Genomic DNA, 19468 nt, shown 5'->3' with positions numbered 1-19468 from the left:
GAGATTCTAATTTTCTATTGTAATCATTGTATTCCTGAAATAAAATTTTACTCGAAGACTTTATTCGAAATGTTATTCGATCATTGTTGGCATTCTGCTTCGAATCATCTGCTTCGTCATCGAATCGTGTACAACGCGATTTATTATACAAATCGATAAATATTTAGTCCAGCATTGCGCCGGAAAAAATCACATTGTCCGAACATCCACGAGCTCCCGATTCATTCGAACAACCGAATTGCATTCTCTCTTTTTGCAATGACACGCGTCGCGCGACCGAGCTCCGCCCAATTACCGTCGCCAGTAATTATTTTCGGAAGCGTCATATCCCGCCAGCCGAACGTTCGAATTCATTAATGGCACAACGTTTAAGACGTTCGTATCGATTCGACGGTTCCCTATCGTGATTACGTTGCTCGAGGATAATACTCCCGGGAAGAACGATAGCGAAGCGATTCGACGTCGCTCGTTTACCCGACGCGGAAGACCAAGGAAGCGGAACCGGAAGCGGCTATCGTTAGGATAAAAAGGCGAAGCACGCTAATTAAGCCTTCATTAATGAGGGAACCGGTGTAGGAGTGTACGACGGGGAGATGTTCTGTAAGGCACCGACCGCCGATGCCGCAGGAAAGGTTCATCGTCTGCTATTTTGTCTAACCTTTTAATAGTACAGGACGTTAAAGTGGCTCCGTAACGTCTTGGGGGGAGGGGGGATGGCATCGAGAGCTGAAATTAACATTACCGCAATCTTTTGATAGTTACTGTCTCCGGTTACGGTTCCGACGTTCTTCCCTTTCGTTCGATTTGATCCTTTAAGCGCGGCCATCGCGATCACTGATGGAAACACAGCTTTTATTTTATTACGTCTCAGCGAGTCACGAAAAGATTAGGGCACTTTTTAACAGGGACTAAATTTCGAGAACATTGATACAATTGACTTGAATTTCCTTCGAATTATTGCAGCATCTATTGGGTTGGCAACTAAGTAATTGCCCATTTTTATGATATCTGTAAATGTTATATTATAAAAAATATTATTGTTATTTTATATTATAATATAAAATAAATTTGTCGAATATAAAGTTTTATTCAAAGAATTTCTCCAATTAATTCTGTCTGCTATAACACTCTGGTCTTCCCTACATTCGACGTTAATGTCTACTTTACATTGCAACCTTACATTGAATATCATAACTTTATCATATAATAATTTCTATTATATAATTATTAATATTACAACTTTTACATTTACAACGTTACGTTAGAACTTCGATATCTGAACTTTCGATTATTCAAAAACGTTCTACACGTACATAAAGCGACTTAAGACAATCTACATCGTCTTAGTAACGATTTCATTTATCCGTTTAATCGAGTAAATGAGTAAGTAATTGCAACTGAGTAATTGCCGATTTCAGTTATAGATGTCTCTCACTCCCATTTTTATGATATCCGTAAATGTTATATTATAAAATTATTATTATTATTATTATTATTATTATTATTATTATGTTATTTTTTATTATCCGTGAATGTTAACAACTGGACAAATTGAATGCAGCGGTCAAGGAAAAGTGACCAGAATTGGTCAATCGTTAAAGGTGTCATTTTCCAGCAGGACAATCCGCACGCGTCTTTGTCCACTCGGCAAAAATTGATGGATATTGGTTGGGAATCGATGTTGCACCCACCATATAGCCCTGATCTCGCGCCATCGGATTACCACTTATTTCGATCCCTGGACAACTCCCTTCGTGGTAAAACTTTGAATAATGATGACGCTGTAAAATCCCACTTAACTCAGTTTTTGGCCGAGAAGGATCAGATTTTCTACGAGCGTGGAATTTTCAAGTTGTCAGACAGATGGCAAAAGGTCGTCGAACAAAATGGAAAATACATTACAGATTAAACTTCATTCCAAGTAGGGGAAGACGCGAATTACTACAATTTGAAGCATACCAAGCGTGCTACGAGCACACTAAGTTTTTAATTGTGCGCCTATTACGGTCTTCGCCGTTACGGAAATTATGAAAATGTTTTGCCTGAGTTTCATAGGTGAACTTTAAAAAATCAAGCGTGTCTCTCAAAAATACCGCTGCATCGTTTTCAATTAATTCGAATAATTAAGAAAGGAAATTGCAAGTGATGCGAGCGATACTCATTTTCCAGGAAAAGAACAAATCTGACTAAGTCACCGAAAGCTGTTGCATGGTTTTCCTCGTATATATTTCCCAATAGTTTGCTAAACAATCGGCGACAAAATGTTGCCAAGATTAGAACTGGCGAGAAAGTTAAAAAACACTCGTATTTTTTCATTCGTAATCTTATTGATTTATACAGTATCTATAAACATGTTTTACACGCGTACGGTTCGGATGACAATGGTCCATTTTTCTTCGAAAATGAGTCACGCAGTGCACACACATTCTTATCATTACAGTTCTTCCGGTCGATAAATTGATACGCTTATATTGAGCATGGGATGACTAAAAAAAAAAAATTGTTCAGAGAAAATTAGTTTCTCTAGAAAGAAACGTTACTCTTTTGTTTCTCTTCTGTTTAAGTTCATTTGTACGTCATTTTATAATAAGAATCGCGCTTTGCAATCTCAGTGGCATTGTGTCATTCTTTTTACAGCTAAATTTTTTTCACAGCTTAATAATAATTTGTACAGCTAATAAATCCTCGTTTATCTCAATTTTATGATTAATAGACTCACAATGATCGGCTTTGTGAACCGATGCACGCGCGTCGTCTCGGAACGCATCTCCGATGAAAATCGCCGGCGGCTTCTAAAACACGAACGATAATCTCGAAGTATCATCGCTGCATACTTTCGCTGCAAAGACGTAACATGCTAACAAAGGGTAGCATGTTCGAGATCGGGGTAATTAAATTGTTACTTCGAAGCACCTTGAAATTGATCATCGTTAAATAATTTCCGGGACGCGATCGCGGCTGTAGATACCGCCTCGCTTGTAAAGAAAAAAAAGAAGCGTTGTTCCCTTAGACATCTAATTCATACGACGAGATAATTAATTTCCTCTTTCTCACGCGCGTTTCATTCCTAGCCGGCTGATCGGAGATCATTCGAAACCAGCGCGGCGCGGCGCGGCGTAAATCTCTTCGCCGGCTTTTTCTCAGGTAGAAGAATCCGTTGGCCAACGCCAATTTCGCGAAGCGAGAGAGCGTACACATCGGTCTGATTGCCCTGACACACGAACGAACTGTAATCATCGGCCTGATTGCGATAATATTTGCCCCACGCAATATTCTAATGCGACCTGCGGTTTGTTGCGCGTACACACGCGCGCGCGCGCCCCCGTGCACGCGTGCAGCCTTATCTATGCGCTTTGTCTCTATTCGAGAGAAATTCGTCGAACGATGCGTGTTCGATAGGTTATCTCCCATTTTCACAATCGGGAAGGCTCTTGAATGTGCGAAATTTTCTTAACATGTTCGCTTCTCGAGTGCGTCGTGCGCAGGCTTCGGCGTTATCCAGATGAATCGGTTAAAAAATAATCGTTAAAATATAATGTACATACCTTTTGTAAAGAGCATATATTTATTATAAAGGGAATATTTTTATTCCGAAGAGAATGTATTTATTATATATAGAGAATATCTTTTTATTGTAAAGAGAAGGTGCTTATTATAAAGAGAATATATTTATTATAAAGGGAATATTTTTTTATTATAAAGAGAATATTTTTATTATAAACAGAATTTATTTATTGCAATCAGAATATTTTTATTATAAACAGAATTTATTTATTATAAACGGAATGTATTTAATATAAACAGAACATTTTTATTATAAAGAGAATATTTTCATTATAAAGAGAATATTTTTATTATAAACAGAATATATTTATTGTAAAGAGAATGTATTTATTATAAACAGAACATTTTTATTATAAAGAAAATATATCTATTGTAACGAGAATATTTTTATTATAAATTAATAAATTATTATTCTCCAAATCCGCAGCTCGCAGATTCTATTCAATTTTGGTACACTGAATTATTACAAAAATTAAATTCTAAATTTGGACAAATAATATCGTAATTGATACACAAGCAAGCCGTTGGATAATTCGTTAACGAATAGCATTTAAAGAATACTGAGCCAACGCATTGTTTCCTGTATTCTGGAATCCGTGAAGCAGAGTTTACACGTCAACAAGATGGTGTTCTATCGACTCATGGAACATGTGTAAGCTATTCGTGACAGAAACGGTCCATTTGAGCACCTGCGTGGTACGCGAGGTGCATTTCATACGGTATTGACACGAATTGCAAGGATCATTTCAGCCGAGAACAATGAATCCTCTTTCGGTAGCGGAGACCGACTCGTTTTAATGAACATACTCGTAAAAGGCGCTACGTCGTCGTGTAACGATACGCGAGTTTCGCGATGACGCGTGCGAACGAGAATCCATTCTCATCAATAATTCCCTGGAACGGGGTTTCCCCCGAAACAACCTTTTCCGTTATAACTTCGTAATCATAATAGAACCGATGTCCCTGTGTCATTGAAACTTTCTTTCAGATCCAAGAAGTTAACGAGGAAAACCATGCAACAGCTTTCGGTGACTTAGTCAGATTTATTCTTTTCCTGGGAAATGAGGATCGCTCGCATCACTTGCAAATTCCTTCCTTAATTGAGCCGTTTACTTTAAAAGTGGCATAAGTCACTTTATTTTTAAGTCGATATATTTAAGGGTTTGCGTTTTAACACGTTTAAAAATATGGATGCTAACTTTCGAGAAGATTTACTTGTATTTGTTATCTCAGAATACCGATATTTTTCTCAATATAAATAATTTCGTACAAACATTAAAAAATCACCACTTCTCATTACGCCACTTTCAAAATAAATAGTTTAGAAAAATGACTGACATATATTAATTTTGTCCGACGTATTTTACCGAAATGTTTTGAAAGGACAGTGATTTACTAAAATTGTTGAATAAATTACACATATAATAATAATTTATACCATGAACATATTTAATATAAAGGTTTGATTTAAGTATATTTTATGTTAATATTCATAAAATACAAAAATAATTAGTACATTTTGAAACATAAGAATAAGTAATTTATATGAAAATACATTGGTTCAATTTAATTTTCGTCATCAATAGGAGTGATTAAGTCCTCGGAAATCGTGTTTTGTTTCAAATTTTTAAAACAACTGTGGTATATTGGGGATATATAATTAAGCAAGTCCATTGTGTCTTTGTATTTTGCTGAAGAAACAAGACGAGATCCAGCGTATAACGGATCCATTTCTATTTGTGAAGAACGCCTAGGTCTTCCTCTTTTTGGTGACGAATCCAAAGTTACAAATTCATCTTTTTCATCTAAAGTTATTTTATAAAACATTTTATAGCCATCTGCTGGCGGGTCTGGAGGTAGCCGCCACATTACTATAATATAATTTACAAAACTGCACTATTCTTTCGCACTTATAAAAATAAGTCCAGTGATCACAATTTTTTTAAAAATACTGAAAATAATTCAAAACAATACTTCACACACACTTATCACACGTTTCTATTTCGTTTACACTAAGCCCCGCAATTAATTTCCCGAGTACAGCGACTTACGCCACTTTCAAAATAAACATGTTTGTTATAGCGTTAATTAGCAAAACTTCTCTCGAACAAATCTCAATAGTTCTCAACTTATTGATTGCAAATTTTTTTAAATGAGAAGATACCGTTCAATTGTGATCAAAAGTGACTTATGCCACTTTCAAAATAAATGGATCAATTATTCGAATTAATTGAGAACGATGCAGCGCTATTTTTGAGACACGCTTGATTTTTTGAAGTTCACCTACGAAACTCAGGGAAAACATTTTTATAATTTCGGTAACGGCAAAGACCGTAATAGGCGCACAATTAAAAACTTAGTGTGCTCGTAGCACGCTTGGTATGCTTCAAATTGTAGTAATTCGCGTCTTCCCCCATTTATTGAGTTGGCAACTAAGTAATTGCCGATTTGTTCAATGAAATAAAATATTTTTTTTACTTGGAACGAAGTTTAATCTGTAATGTATTTTCCATTTTGTTCGATGACCTTTTGCCATCTCTCTGACAACTTGAAAATTCCACGCTCGTAGAAAGTTTGACCCTTTTCGGCCAAAAACTGAGTTAAGTGAGATTTTTCAGCGTCATCGTCATTAAAAGTTTTACCACGAAGGGAGTTGTCCAGGGATCGAAATAAGTGGTAATCCGACGGCGCGAGAACAGGGCTATATGGTGTGTGTAACATCAATTCCCAACCAATATCCATCAATTTTTGCCGACCAATTCTGGTCGCTTTTCCTTGACCGCTGCGTTCAATTTGTCCAGTTGCTAACATTCGCGGATAATAAAAAATAACATAGTAATAATAATAATAATAATTTTATAATATAACATTTACGGATATCATAAAAATGGGAGTGAGAGACGTCTATGACTGAAATCGGCAATTACTTAGTTGCCAACCCAATATTTCCCCTAATCGGAGCATTATGTTCGGAACGGTTCGGAACAGTTCGGTGGTAGTAAAACACGCGTAACGTTGGTTGACAATTCCTCTAATTTGCAAGGTACATTCGAAATAGAACGTCGCCGGAAAGGGTTTGAAATTTCCAGCTGCATAAGCTGTGACGCCCGCGAGTTTCGACGACGGAACTGCCGGCAATTTGAAGGGAAAAGCTCCGCGGGGCCACAGGCTCTCCTCGTTTATAAGTTACGGTGCGCATGCATAATGGCAATTTCATTTGCACAGCACAAGGTATTCTTAATGTCTTTTAATGAAATGTGGCGAGGAAGAATTTCATTTCGTCCGTGTGCCAGCCGGCCTTGAGGAAGCAGCGAGATATCTCGCGTCTGAAATAAGTGAACCGTCGGAAATGAGAGAAGGAGGAGAAGAGACGCCTTGAAAAAAGCTTCCGGGAGGAATACCGACGGCAACGATGTGTTTTACAGCTTTGTTCGTTCAATTACGCCTCTCATTCTATTACCCGTAGCAAAACTTTCGAATAGAAACGCGTCGGTGAAGCGAAATTTCGCCGATTGTGTGCGCCGTCGACGCAGTCTTAAACCTGGCATTGCTCGCGACGGGTCTTTTGATACACGGAAATTGTACTAATTAGTTCTTTCAATGATTCCGAGTCTATAGTCATGCGTTATCGCAAGCAATGTAATCTCCAGCCGCGTAATCGTTTGACTGTGACGACTGTACCCGGCAATATTTTTTGTTACGAGGACTTACTATGTCGACGAACATTTTTCATCGAATTATTGCAACATTCATCTGGACAACAATTTATCCGAATGGGAATTCATTCGAATAAGAACTCACTCTAATACGAATTTATTTGTACACGGGAAATAATCTCTCTCTCTCGATCTGAATAAAAATGATAGCATTTAAGGGGTTTTTTCATAGCTATTTATATTCCTAGTTACAATTAATTCTTTTTCAAATGTTGCTTTGAAAAGTTTGTTACTTTTGGATAGATTGTTCATCGATGCATAACTAATTTTTCTATGAACAAAAATAAACAGAGTCAACGATTGTTCACATTATTATTCGAGCAATTTTACAATCTTTATCCGAATAACTTATTATAATACGGAATTATGCGAATAATTTATGACGAATAATAATATATAAAATAATATAGTACATAATAATATATAAATATAAAATAATAAAATAATAATAAAATATAAAACAAAATAATAAAATAATATATAATATAATATACAGAATAATCATTACTCCGATAAAATGTTCGCCACAGAAGAATTCATTCAGATAATTATTTTAAATAAATATTTATTGGTATAATGGCTCATGTTATAATTACGTCTGAGGGAAAATCGCGGAGGATTCGTCAAAATTTCGATTCCTCTGGTATTATAATATGCGGACGCGTGGACGACCAGCGAGAAAATTGAAAGCGGGTGACGTCGCGGCGGCCTTGAAAGGAACTTTTGTCCGGGGCGCGGCAGCATCCTCTGCTTAATCACTTTTTTAATTGCTCCTTGCGGTGACGACGCCCGGACAGGGCCAACACTGTATCACCGGAAAAGCTGGCAGACATTTTTTCCAGTTTTTTTTATTGTCGTTTCGTTCGCGCGAGTTCCCCGAAACGACCGAAACGAGGAAAGCAAACAGCGTCGCGGAAGGCTTTCGCGTATCTCATTTTTTCCTCCCCCGTCGGTTTAATCGCGGACCCTTTCGCTGGAAGTTTTATTTGCATTGGAAAATTTACTCGTTTCCCGTACGAAGCCCGGAACCGTTCCCACCGTTCCCTGCGTTCCCGAAGTGACAGCGGATTCACCCTTTCTGCCAGCCCCTACATCCCCTCCGTCTCTCTCTCTCTCTCTCTCTCTCTCTCTCTCTCTCTCTCTTTTACACGCACGCACACACACACACACTTTTTTCCGTTTCCAAGCATTATGGTGAACGACAAGCACGCTCGAAGTTATTTGTGACTGGGAGTTATTAAATTTCGTGGACCCGGGGACTGCGTCGACCGAAATGAATTTTTTCACTCATTTCGTGCCCGGTCGCCGTGCGTTTTTTGAAACCTATAAAAGACTGTAAGCCGTGCTGTGATATTGAAGCTTATAGGGTAATCTGCACTGTGAAACGCGATGTTTTAGACTTGTTCCGGGATCCTTTTCACGGTGAAACGGAAAATCATTTTATCAGGCTTTCGCGAGCAATTTAACCCCTTGTCGTTATTATTTTCTTCGGAGCTATTATTCGTACTACTTTTACCCTGTTAGTTTGCTAATGGAAGGAGCATAATTAAAAAACAAGTATTATAGTTGTTGTCTAGTAGATTAGTTCATCTATTTTATAGGTTATATCGTGGTTTTAATACACACTTTCGTGGGCCTCTGTGTAATATATATATATATATATATTTTATTTTACTCATTCTTTTTGCATCGTTTTTTTAATGTTTTCCTTGCTTCTCTCATTCTTCGTATTTTCCTTTTCTTTCAATTTCCTTCTTTTTGCTTCTAACTTGTTTTTCTTGATTTCTGCAACTTCCTCCTCTTTTCTCCTTTTTGCTGTTAATTTTACTTGCATTGTATTTTCTTTCTCCACTAATTTCTTCTTTTTGCTTTTTGCGATTATGTCAAGAGTTATGTCAAGACTTATGTCAAAACTTATGTCAAGACTTACGTCAAGATTATGTAAAGACTTATGTCAAGCTTATTTGAAGACTTATGTCAAGGTTATTTGAAGACTTATATCAAGATTATATGTAGAATAGTTTGTGATAACTGTAGTTAAATAAATAGTTTGTGATAAAAAATTGTTGCTTCATTAATTATACGTATCCAGTAGAAATAATATATTTATTATTTAAATAATTATTTAGTATTATATTCTTGATAGTTTGTGAAGATCTGGTGTTCGCTAGGAACCGTAGTCAGATTTGTTCTTTTCCTGGAAAATGAGAATCGCTCGCATCACTTGCAATTTCCTTTCTTAATTATTCGAATTAATTGAGAACGATGCAGCGGTATTTTTGAGCCACGCTTGATGTTTTGAAGTTCACCTATGAAACTCAGAGAAAACATTTTTATGATTTCAGTAACGGCAAAGACCGTAATAGACATGCACAATTAAAAACTTAGTGTGCACGTAGCATGCTTGGTATGCTTCAAATTGTAGTAATTCGCGACTTCCCCTCATTTATTGGGTTGGCAACTAAATAATTGCCGATTTGTTCAATGAAATACAACATTTTTTTTACTTGGAATGAAGTTTAATCTGTAATGTATTCTCCATTTTGTTCGATGACCTTTTGCCATCTCTCTGACAACTTGAAAATTCCACGCTCGTAGAAAGTCTGATCCTTTTCGGCCAAAAACTGAGTTAAGTGAGATTTTACAGCGTCATCGTCATTCAAAGTTTTACCACGAAGGGAGTTGTCCAGGGATCGAAATAAGTGGTAATCCGATGGCGCGAGATCAGGACTATATGGCGGGTGTAACATCAATTCCCAACCAATATCCATCAATTTTTACCGAGTGGACAAAGACGTGTGCGGCCTAGCATTGTCCTGCTGGAAAATGACAACTTACGATTGACCAATTCTGGTCGCTTTTCCTTGACCGCTGCATTCAATTTGTCCAGTTGCTAACATTCATGGATAATAAAAAAATAACATAATAATAATAATAATAATAATAATAATAATAATAATTTTATAATATAACATTTACGGATATCATAAAAATGGGAGTGAGAGACATCTATAACTGAAATCGGCAATTACTTAGTTGCCAACCCAATATTATGTCTCAGCGAGTCACGAAAAGATTAGGTCACTCTTTAACAGGGACTAAATTTCGAGAACATTGATACAATTGACTTGAATTTTCTTCGAATTATTGCAGCATCTAGTTTACTAAACAATCGGCGACAAAATGTTGCCAACCCAATAATATAGATGGCCAGAAACGGTGCGCTGGTGATAACTGGTATATGTATGCAATCTAGCCTACTTGACTCTGCACGTCTTTTCGGCTGCAGCTTACTAAGCAGTCGAGAACGAGGGCATAAAGCAATTGCTTTGCTCTGATTGGCTGACGGGTTATCGTTCAGACAGGATTCGCTGTGGATTGGATGCGCAGCAATATGGTGGGGATACTAGCGTTTGCTTAGAGAAGTAAGAAAAACGTGCAAGGGATGTTACTGTATTTGTATTTGTTACATGTTCCATGTTTGCTTTGCCGTTTCACTCGAATATTGAGGACAAATTTTTATCTTCGATTTGACGGAAATTAGTGATTTTTATATTTTGTAAATTTGTTTTGGAATTTTCCTCATCAGTCTGACTAGTTATTATGCAGCAAGGGATTAATGAAATTCGCAAGCTTCTAGAGAAGTTACTAATGCTGAAATATGATGTTTTCTTCAATTATTCCACTGAAATTGTTTAAAAGTTGTTTTCTAATTAATGCCAAGATACCAACATTCCCTGCGGAACCATTAATGAATTTAATATCAAACTTCCGCTGTAAAGAGTTCTACTGTTATCGTTACAGAACTTTCGTTATACTTTAACTAACCACCCTCTATTAATCAGTTTCCGTGGGTATTACTCATTAATGATGAGAAAGAAAAAGAAATTTGCATGGAGAAGTGATCTTTTGTTGGTATCAAATAATTTGTTTTGGTTAATCGACCAAATGTAGTCAGATGTTAATGTGATTAACTGTGTAGTCAAATATCTCATGATAATTATTTCGTTCAAATTGAAGATTTCTATATTCGTTCTTACTCTATTCTTTTTCCATATAAGACTGCAAATTATTATACAAATAGATATTTCTGCATGTTTTGCATCCATAATAATACATCTTTTGGCTTCATTATTGCCTCTGTTTTCTGATTTTCTCCCTAACTGACGCTCAGATTGTGCACAAAAATGGACAATTTGAGAAGAGGAGATACGATTATTCGAGCCTTGCAGCTCGTTTTTATATTTGTTGACAATTCGTGACTATAAAAACAATCCGCAAGGCTCGAATAATTGTATCTCCACTTCCTAAATCATCCATTCTTATAGACAATCTGAGCGTCAATTAGGGAGACATTACTGTATTTCGAGAAGAAAGTCTTGATTGAATTTTTCCGAAAGTAAATTCTCTCGAATTGACCCTCGACTTGTAAACAAGAATGGACAAGCTGGAAAGAGGAGACCGATTTTCAAGGATCATAAAAAGGGGCCATCCATTTTTATAGTTATCGATTATCAAGAATTTTAAAAAGGAGCCGCTCGATTTTTTAGTTACCGACTATCAAAAATTATAAAAACGAGCCGTGAGGCTCACACAATCGTATCTCCACTTCCTAAATCGTCCATTTTTGTGGACAATCTGAGCGTCAATTAGGGAGACATTACTGTATTTCTAGTTTTATAAATGCCCGATTATGTTTAAATTTGGGTTCTGGTGTGGCAATGGCAATAGTTCAACGTTGCATCGAATTCTGACAACCAATTTACCATTCATTATTATTGTTATACATAATACATTACAATATGTACCGTTTTGTTAGGCTTTCTGGGTTGCAGGGTTGTTGCATTCTAATATATTTTCAGTATTACGTCAAGGATTATTTTCACGTTTGACGTAACAAAATAACGGAGAGGAATTCGTTATTCGAAGCAGCCATCGAAGATAAATTCATATTATTTGGATGCTCAAATAACGGTTCGAAATGAACGATGCCAATTATTGGGTTGACAACTAAGTAATTGCCGATTTCAGTTATAGATGTCTCTCACTCCCATTTTTATGATATCCGTAAATGTTATATTATAAAATTATTATTATTATTATTATTATTATGTTATTTTTTATTATCCGTGAATGTTAGCAACTGGACAAATTGAATGCAGCGGTCAAGGAAAAGCGACCAGAATTGGTCAATCGTAAAGGTGTGATTTTCCAGCAGGACAATGCTAGGCCGCACACGTCTTTGTCCACTCGGCCGAAATTGATGGATATTGGTTGGGAATTGATGTTACACCCGCCATATAGCCCTGATCTCGCGCCATCGGATTACCACTTATTTCGATCCCTGGACAACTCCCTTCGTGGTAAAACTTTGAATGACGATGACGCTGTAAAATCTCACTTAACTCAGTTTTTGGTCGAAAAGGATCAGACTTTCTACGAGCGTGGAATTTTCAAGTTGTCAGAGAGACGGCAAAAGGTCATCGAACAAAATGGAAAATACATTACAGATTAAACTTCGTTTCAAGTAAAAAAAATTTTTTATTTCATTGAACAAATCGGCAATTACTTAGTTGCCAACCCCCAATAGTTGTTCTTCTTAATTTCATCTGAATTCAAATTTGCCCAGGACTCAGAATGAAGTCCATTCGACGATTTTAGCCCACCGTGCGTTGTCGTTCGGCGCTGTGCGCATGCGCGTCGCGGGCGTCGCGTCGCGAGAGCCAGCGCGGGAGTGGCTGGCAGTAGAGTTTCGGACGCCGCGACGCGCGCTTCGGGATTGCGAATTCGTGTGGCACACGCTGCCTCGACTCCGTCCGTGGTGTAGTAGTGGATTTTTGTGACTGTCATTCGATTTCATTCGTGCCGCGTGCACGTGCCCATCCAGCGATTACCCCAGCCGAGCGAGACACTCTCCGCGCAACGAGATCGGCGATATCGTCGACGGTTTGTTGACACGTCCAGCGGCGGTGGCCGATGTGTTTGTTTTCCGGTGAGGGCAGTGCAATCATCTGTGGATTAGCCGGAGAGAGCGGAGCGGACAGGTTATTTCGGCGGCCGGACGCGCACCTTGTGTGCACTCCCGATCCGTGAACCAGGCTCATCGATCGCTGCTTCAGATTATATTTACCACGGCGACGACGCCGACGACGACGATGACGACGACGACGACGGAACGAGAAAGACGAGCCGAGCTCTCTCTCCCATGATTCCGCCGCGATAAACCATTATGCGGGGCCGTTCCTGTGAACAGCCGCCTCCTCGACTTTGAATCGTGGTAATTCTACGTGCCTCTTTTCAAAGAGAAAGAGCGCGGGCGCGGCGGCGCTGCGCAAATGCGCGTGCCGCGGTAATTGAAGAAACACGAACGCGTGCAATATTTGAAAGTGGACGGCCGGAGGTCGCCGTTGTTTACCCGTTGTCGAATTCGAGACAGGGGTTGCTTTCGTAAGCTTCTACCGTTTCTTCGATTTTTCCGGGAATTTCTTCGTTGCGTTGCTGATGAGATTAAGTTGCTCGCGATTCTAGTTTTTTTTTTTTTTATCAACTGGGTCTCCGCTGTTCGACTTTTGTGCGAGCGATCGGTGGACAATTTTTCTTGTTTGAAAAATATCTGGATATTTACAATATTTTATTTTATATATTTATAAATCGTTGTTATAGATATTCATATATTTTTCAAACAAGAAAAATTGTATATATAGATACAATTAATAAATCTATAGAAAAAAATAAAAGATATTAACAATATATAAATCTACAATATATATATATATATTGATTGTAGATTTATATATTATTAATGTCTTTTATTTTATATATATATTGATTGTAGATTTATACAAGGAACATTAAGCACTGAAGTTTAGATACTGGGACGATTCGAGTCCCAAATTGTAGATATAGCTACTCGAAAATTTCGTTCTTATCAGGGAACATTCATTTTTTAAGGGGTAGAAAATTGTGTAATACTAATAGCGCAGGCCTGTTTACATGGAAATTATGAAAAAGTTAAATACGTTGTTCATCTCAGTTTTAGTGTTTTAATTATTGGACAAATTGTAGAAAGTACACCTAATAAAAAGCATGCCGAGAATAGAGCTTACAAATGTGATGTATTTTGGAGGATTACAGGTGTTTTAATATCTAACCCTAGGACTAATTTAAGTGTAAATTTCCAGAGTTGTATTTCGATAATTTGCTTGTATCAAATTTGGGATTTCTCGTATTTTAGTTTCAAGGGTTTAAACTGCATTCATAATCGAGTCGGTGATACGATGCGGAAAAAATAAAATTCTTTTATTTACGGCTAGAAATTCTGAATTTGTTCAGTATTTTAAGATGTCTATATACTTTTTCGTGCTATTATTTTAGCTCAAATTACGATAAAATCCAACAAGATTCGAAAATCGCGTTGAATTATCCTATTACTTACGAGTTTGTTAACAGATTCTCAAAAGAACTTTTAAGAGTGATATTTTTTTGTCACTGAGAGAACGACAGTGTGCAGAAAAATTGATTTCCATAAAAATACTGCATCGGAAGATTGTAGTTTTTACTATGTTCACCGAGGAACAAGTGACGTCACTAGAATATGATTTACAATTACAATGATTTACAATTAAGCTATCGCTTAGTCAAAAAGCTCCGCAGGATTCAAGTTACTCCAGCTGTGTTCCGAAGGTCTTTTCCGACCGAAATTTACATTTTCACTTATCTAACGACCATGATCTATTATTATTTATTATTTGACGACCACGATTGTGTAACATTTTCCGATCTCTACCTTTTCTCTGAAAGGCGATTTATCATTTTAAAAAAAAACCGTAGGAAAGTAAACTAAACGACGAAGTCACAGAGACCATGAAAGCAGAAATTGTGCTGTCTGCGAGTACCAATCCAATTCTGGATCGCGATAAACCTTCTCGCTGTTCCGATTTGCGCGTGATTTTTCTTAAAAGGCTATTAGAAGCGGTTCTCGACTTTCTCTCTCAATTATCCTAAATGGCAGAGCCGCGCGTGTTTGTTCCCTTCGTATACATATGTAGGTAAACGATGCAGGTTCTTTGTCAATGCCTCGGAGCGACGTTGTTCGTACATTTCTCGCCGTGTTCGGTCAAGATTTTCACTTTTCAGAATGTGCACGACTGTGTACTCGTACTTGGAGAGAGATGACAATCGGATAATGGAATTTGAAAGGAACCAGAACGGGATAGCAATGTTTTAGGATAGCAAAACAATTACTTTTCCAACGCTAAGTTCTTCTCATTCAACATTTTGGTTGCCAGTCGTATTACGATTAACACAATTTTGCTGTCAAGGTTATATTAAAAATAAAAATAAATAAAATAAAATGAATAAAAATACATTTTTATTACAAATTACAATTATTTGTTCGAGATGGTGTATGAAGGCTGGACGAGCAACTGCTGCAATGAAAGTGGTCTTTTTTATTTTTACTTTATGAGTAAATTGTTCTTTGTTTACTGTAATTGTTGTAGTTTTTGGTGTAGCAATTAATATGCGTAAATTTTGAAGACTGACAATATATTTAACGCTAGGACTACCAAACCAGCCGAGATGACTGGTTTCAGATTTGTTGTTCTATAATACTTGGTGTTCTAAGAATATTTCTACGGAAAAGTTCTAGATTAACTTTTTCATTAAAACTTATGTCGTAACAGACATGGTACGCAATTCAAAAAAAATTCGATCTTGTCATTGTTATAAAATAATATACAGTGGCTTGCATGAATATTCTGTTTTAAAAGGTGTCCGAATATTAATGCGAGTCATTTTTCTCACATTTTCGTGTAAGTACTGAAGTACTTCCCAGAATTCATGGAAAGAAAATTCGTTGGAAAAAGCAGGATTGATTCGAAAAAGTATGAAGCATATATGTTACAGCAGAAATTCATTAAACGTCTTGATTTTGTCTATGTAACTTGTTGCTAGAGAATTTATCAAACGCAATTAAAACCCGCATGTAACACGGTCGATGTTCCTAATAGTCGCTGTATTATTGCATCCCTTCGGGCTATTGGAGAGAAAACTAATGAACTCTGGTATATAATACGCATTTCCACAAAACATTGCGAAAGTTCGTTCGTAGCTTTCGGTGTGCACATGCGGGAATATATTTCACGGCTGAAAATATGAGCAGAAAATATATTTAGCAATTTAGTTGATGCCGATTCCAAGAATTCGTGTCCCTTAGTTTACTTCTAATCACGCGCACAAGATTATATGAAAATCGATTAGTATTCAATAAGAAGAATTAGAAAGATTTCAACCGTTGCCGTAAGTGAAATCAATAAATATTTGCCTCGCAATATTGTTGTGCGATTTGGATTGTCAATTTAACCCTCAGCGCCACTTTTCGGCAGAAACGATTATTTAGTATGGTTTTGGAACTAACTAACATGTTATAATGATATTGGACTTATACGAATTTGGCCGAAATCGAGAAATTTGCAAAAAAATCAATATTTTATTTTTTATAATTTTGTTATTGTTTGTTTTATAATTTTGTTTTGTTGTTGTAATCGCTATCTATGCGAACTCTTTCTCTCGTCGCATTGTTGCTTGGACGATATCGCTATCACTGCTATCAAAACGATAGACTAACTGTAGAAGAAAACCTTCTACAGTTAGTCTTTCTAACATATCTGTGTAAACGTCTATCTGGAGCTCATCTTCGCTACTACTTGTGTCATGAGACTCATTCGTGTTTGAACGTTTTGCCATTGTTCTAATAAAAAGTATGAATAAATACATAGGTTGAAAATTTCTAATTGTTATTACTAACTCACAAGATGATATTTACCAAACAAACTTTTACCAAACAATTTATTTACCAAGAGAAGAATCACTTTTCCGATTTTCTCACTCGTTACATCTATCTATACTGCTCGACGCTTCAAACCAGACTGAGTTCAGCTTTGAAAATCTTTTCCTCCGGATTTTATGATTATAAATCTCACTATACAGTGCGTGCTATGTTCGCATACCGATCTTTCTTCTACAAACTTGCCTTATCGCTCTTTTCAAATGGCGCCTTTGAAGTGCTCGGACCGTCGTGAGCACGCCTCTCGCGTTCTCGTCAAAACCCGCTGACATTTCTTGTATACATCTTAGTAATTTTACTATATTTTGATTTGATTTCTTGTGCCATTTCAAGAGAAAACTTCAGGGAAACATGCATGTCTCAAAAAGTTGCGCTGAAATAACTGAATTCCCCGTAATCACTAATAAACTTTAATGTCCCACGAGAGGAGACAGTTTTTAAAAGAAAAAATGTTGCAAAAGTGTCCCAAAAATGGTACATTGGCGGATAACGGGTTAAGCAAACCAGTGTGTTAATTAAAGCTTTTTAATCTTATTGAAAGGAGAATCTACTTCTGTAAGATGAAGATAATGATTCGCAGATCAATGATAACGGGAACGAATAGCTAATTTGAAGGAATATTTTCGTCAGTGGGACACTCGATTCGCGGTTGTTCAAGTTGTTCGTAGCGGTTCGAGAAGCCGTCGCGACCCGTGGATACCCGCGTTAGGTCGCAGCAACCGTTAAAGGGTTAAAATTATCTCGAACAGTCCTAGTTCATAAGGTAATAAACAAATATATTTTAGTTTGCAACTCTTTGAAGGTTACTCTTATTACCCCGTGTGAACTTTATCAAAATTAGTGGGTTCAGATTGAACGCGTTTTCTGATCACGAAAGTTGATCGTATTGAAGAGTATTACACATAGCATTACATATTTGATTCGATGTCTCTACATCGTGTAACGATATATTTTTTGTTTCACGAACGTATTCGCAGAGGATTATATGGTGGCATGAATTATGGATTTTAAAGTACTTACATAATTGATGCAGTTTGTAATTCCGATTAAATGTACTGAAACATTTATGTTGCAATGGAAATCATTAATTCAGGATGTATTTTAATGTAGGTGTGCAGAATTAATCGACATTCAAATTCAAATATCAGCTGGATTAAATGGTTTGTAACCAACCGCAAATTAGTTCTGTTTCGTAGGAAATACGGAATTCATTGAAATATACATATATACATATATACGCGACTCAGTTTTATAAATCATAGTGTCTATCTCCCCTGAAAAATCCAGGTTTATATTGCAGTATTTACCAAAATTTTAATATCCAAAACGGAATTCAGCAGATCGCGGAAAACGTCGATCTTTTTGTATTTGTGTAAAGTAGTAAACAAATATCATATAAACCACAAACCACATAAAAATCATATAAACCACAAACAGTGTTATGCAAAAATCGGAAAATTCTTTCCCAAGAAATATTGCCATTTTGTGTTACTCTTGCAATAATTATTGCCCCAAAATGTGCAAAATATTGTCTTCTCTTCAAATAGAGTCAGAAATCGAATGTTCGTAGATGTGATCGAACTTTGTACTTCAATGAAATCAATTATTTTGAAGTAACATTTCATATCGAACGAGTGACGCGAATAAAGTAAAAAAAAGTATTTCATGCAGGACGTTAAAATAAAATCTCTGGTACGAGCAGTTGGATAATTCGAGTCTTGAATAATGGGTGTTTGGATACGGGAGACCGTACGGTATCACTTTTGTTTACCCCCTTTTCCCATGAACGATGGGGCCCAGCGAATGAATGACTGACGAAATCGAGCGTATCGGAAAGACACAAAAAGCCCATGGCGGGTGGGCTAAAATAAATTGTGGAGTATCGTCTATCGTTCGCCTCGTTCTCTGATTGGCGGTTTGTTGAACAGCGGAATTCAGCCCGGCCCGAAGGGGATTTTCACCGGAACGTATAAATGATGAAACGATTCGAATTGCCAGGACGCGCGCGTTCCGGCGAAATATCAATCGATAGGTAATTAATCGCGCGACGGGAAATTCGAGACCGGCCGTTCGAAAATAAATTTCGGATTAATATTATCCGGTTAAGGAAATTGTATCGAATTTATTTCGAGGATCGCACAATCGGAGAATTATTTGTACGTTTAAATAATTATAATTTTTGATCGGATTTGGCCGCGTAATGTTGCGAAATCGAACTTCGGTGTGTTCGATCGATCGGTATATTTATTGTTGATTTATCGCCGTGACGACGCGTTGCTTCTTTTTTTTTAGCTTAAATAATTGATAGACAATAGACGCTGTTCTAATTTGATATTGAATC

General features: G+C 36.9%; 1 protein-coding gene across 13 annotated transcripts in view; it reads left to right on the top strand.

Moving 5' to 3' along the window:
- Nucleotides 1–19468, top strand: part of LOC117218896 (rap guanine nucleotide exchange factor 2) — a 470857-nt gene that overhangs the window by 250353 nt on the left and 201036 nt on the right. For 4 of the 13 annotated variants that reach the window (XM_033467620.2, XM_033467631.2, XM_033467625.2 and 1 more), the window contains exon 1: nt 13036–13324. The exons of 4 other annotated variants lie outside the window; for them this stretch is intronic. The gene's annotated coding sequence lies outside the window, so the exon portion shown is untranslated. Of the gene's footprint in view, nt 1–13033; nt 13325–19468 lie in introns of those variants that run through there. 5 more of the 13 variants (XM_033467619.2, XM_033467624.2, XM_033467637.2 and 2 more) reach the window with 3 other exon arrangements.

This window comes from Megalopta genalis, unplaced genomic scaffold, assembly GCF_051020955.1.
Source record: "Megalopta genalis isolate 19385.01 unplaced genomic scaffold, iyMegGena1_principal scaffold0020, whole genome shotgun sequence".
Lineage (NCBI taxonomy): Eukaryota > Metazoa > Arthropoda > Insecta > Hymenoptera > Halictidae > Megalopta > Megalopta genalis.
This window is presented reverse-complemented; position numbering and strand designations above follow the sequence as displayed.